This window comes from Lactuca sativa, chromosome 5 (genome assembly GCF_002870075.4).
Source record: "Lactuca sativa cultivar Salinas chromosome 5, Lsat_Salinas_v11, whole genome shotgun sequence".
NCBI lineage: Eukaryota > Viridiplantae > Streptophyta > Magnoliopsida > Asterales > Asteraceae > Lactuca > Lactuca sativa.
The window spans coordinates 23,897,708-23,901,370 of record NC_056627.2 but is presented as its reverse complement, the minus strand read 5'-3'; positions in this window follow the sequence as shown (position 1 = coordinate 23,901,370).

Here is a 3,663-nt window from a genome sequence, read left to right as displayed (position 1 = left end):
CTGGCACTCCCAGAATGCATACTATTCACACAAGGACAAGAATCTGAAGTATGAAAATAATCCCGTAAGAAAGCAAGAAAATTCCAACCGAAAGTCAAGGTTCGGTTCACAAGAGGATTTCAACCGAAACCAAAGGTTCGGTTCCAAGAACAACTCCAACCGAACTCAGAGGTTCGGCTCTGAAGTCAGACGAGAACAAGACTCAAACGTTAAACCCACCAACGATCAAAAGCAAAAGGGTCACCTAGAGTCATCAGCAAGGAAGACACCTCCATCCAAATCCAAATCCTCTCTTCCTAATTCTTCTTGTTCATCTCCATCTTGCTCTAACGCTAATTCCATGGGTTCTCAAAAACCACGTCCATCTGCTGAACAGAAGGGAAAGCAGAAGGTCGATGAATTCAAACCTGAGTCTAAAGCGACCAAACCCAATCCTAACAAAATAAAAGTCTTCACCATTAAAAAGAAAGATGAAACAACTTTAATTAAAAGAACATATCTTGTTGATATCTCTCTAACTATTCCTGTTCCCATGAAAACCTCACATGGACCCAAGAAACTTTGGGTTCCTAAATCTGCTTAATTTTTGCAGGTTATAAGTGACGAGCAGTTTGACGAAGAATGGTACATCGACAGTGGCTGCTCGCGTCACATGACAGGAAGGAAGGAGGAACTCAGGGAATACAGATCTCTTGCAAATAATGGCAACGTTAAGTTTGGAAATAACTCTTTCGGCACCATAAAGGGATATGGGATGATAACGAATGGTGATTTTACCATAAGAAAGGTGGCCTATGTGGAAGGACTTCAACACAACCTCATCAGTGTATCTCAGCTTGTTGGAGGTACAGGTCTCAAAGTTTCATTCGATGATGAAGGTTCTGAAATCATAGAGAAAACGACAAAGAAAGTGATTTTGAAGTCAGAGCGAAAGGGTGAAATGTTTCCGCTGAACATGAAACCCATCAAAGGAAACCCAACAATATGTCTGCTATCAAAAGCTCAATCCGACGAAAGCTGGTTGTGGCACAGAAGACTCTCTCATCTCAATTTCAAAGATATCAACCGACTTGTCACTGGAGGTCATGTTAGGGGTCTTCCATTGCTCAAGTTTGACAAAGAGCATTTTTGTGCTGCATGTGAAATGGGAAAGCAGAGTCGTCAAAGTCACCCATCCCTAATTAACACAAAAGTTGTTGAACCACTCGAATTGCTTCATATCGATTTATGTGGTCCTTCATCTATTGAAAGCATCGGTGGTAGCAAGTACATTCTTGTTGTCGTTGATGACTTCTCTAGATTTACATGGGTGTTCTTTCTAAAGCTCAAATCTGAAGCGACTCAAAAGCTGAAAGTGTTTATCAAGCAAATTGAAGTCCAGCTCAAGAAGGTCGTTCGCAACATCAGGAGCGACAATGGTCTCGAATTCAAGAACAGGGAGTTTGAAGCGTTTCTTGCAGAAAAGGGAATTAGCCATAATTTCTCAGCTCCCTATACACCACAGCAGAATGGAATAGTCGAAAGACGAAACCGATCTCTGTGTGAAGCTGCCTGAACTATGTTAAGTTTCGCTTCCTTACCTCTTTATTTTTGGGCTGACGCTATTTCTGCTGCTTGTTATACACAAAACAGGTCCTATCTCAACAAGCGATTCACGCTCACACCATATGAGATATTAAACAACAGGAAGCCCAATGTGAAATTTTTCCACGTTTTTGGCTCAAGGTGTTTCATCTTTAACTCTAAAGAACACCGCAACTAGTTTGATGTCAAAGCCGACGAGGGAATCTTTCTGGGTTACTCACTCACTTCAAAGGCGTACAGGGTCCTAAACAAACGATCAAGAAGGATTGAAGAGACATACTATGTGACCTTCGACGATAGCTATGTCAAGAAGCTACAGGCCATAGATGACACTGCCAGGGAAATCTTCCCTCAAACTGGTCAAGTCACAGTCTCAATCGCCAATATGTACGAGAATTTTCTGGATCTCTTTGATGAACCGGAAAAAGCTTCTCTCTCAGAAGCAGGGGCAGCCGACAACAAAATAGATCATATAAAGCAGATTGTCGAAGATGCTGCAAGAAGAATGCATGAAGGAGAATTGCCTACTGATGAATCTCCAACCAACAATGCTTCAGTCGAGGGGGAGCCAAATTCTCTTGTCGAGGGGGAGCCTAGCTCACAAGTCCAGGGGGAGCCAAGCTCTACTACTTCAACCGAATGTCCTTCATCAACCGAAGGTAACTCTCCAACCGAAGATGCACCTCCAAACGAAGGTGCTTCAATGCCTGAAAATCCAGCACCACAAGAAACCCCTGAACCTCATGTTTGTCAAGACTCATCAATTGAGGGGGAGCATGATGATATGACGCTTGATTTTGATAGCCAATCCGAGCCTGAAGAGATGATCAACGCTGAACTAGATCCATCCTTTGATCCGAATTACCCTCCTCTTACAAAATGGACCAGAGATCATCCTATCTCTCAAGTAGTTGGTGATGTATCTGAAAAGGTTCTGACCCGATCTCAACTGAAGGCAAAACAGACATCCTTATTCTCAAAAGTTGAGTTTTGTATGTTTAACTCATTTGTATCAAAAGTTGAACCGAAGACAGTGAACACTGCCCTCGATCACTCTGATTGGGTTCAAGCAATGCAAGACGAACTAAACGAGTTTGAGAGGAACAAAGTCTGGCGCCTCATTCCAACTCCTCCGGATGCTTCAGTTGTTGGTCTCAAATGGGTTTTTAGAAACAAAATGGACAAGGAAGGTAATGTCATAAGGAACAAGGCTCGTCTGGTTGTCAAAGGATACTGTCAGGAGGAAGGGATAGATTACGAAGAGACGTTCGCTCCAGTAGCTAGGCTAGAATCGGTTAGAATATTTCTGGCCTATGCTGCTCACAAAAACTTTGAGGTCTTCCAAATGGACGTCAAGTGCGCATTTCTCAATGGAGAACTTGAAGAAACGGTGTATGTGGAGCAACCTCCTGGGTTTGTGAACGAAAAGTATCCAAATCATTGCTACATTCTGGATAAAGCTGTATACGGCCTCAAACATGCTCCGAGAGCCTGGTATGAAACGCTGACAAAATTTTTAAAGATGTCCAAATTCAAACAAGGTTCGGTTGACCCAACCTTCTTTCGCAAAAAGGAAGGTAACCACCTTATGATAGTTCAAATTTATGTCGATGACATCATCTTTGGCTCTACGAATCCCAGCTTAACAGCTGAATTCAGAAAGTTGATGGAGACTAAGTTTGAAATGAGCTCAATGGGTCCTATTAATTTTTTCCTTGGTTTAAATATAAGACAGGGACCCGAAGGCATCTTTATCAATCAGGAAGCTTACACAAAGACTCTCCTAGCAAAGTTCGGCATGATGGGAGACTCAAAAGTCAAAGTCCCTATGGCATTCGGCACCAAACTTACCCCTTCACTGGATAAACCGGCTGTCGACATCACGCTCTATCGTCAAATGATAGGCTCACTGATGTATCTAACTGCTAGCAGGCCTGATATCATGTTTTCTGTATGTTATTGTGCTCGATTTCAGGCTAACCCACGCGAACCTCACATGCTGGCAGTGAAGAACATCCTACGCTATCTCAAGCGAACCGCCTCCTTGGGTCTATGGTATCCATCCAACTCTGGCTTCTT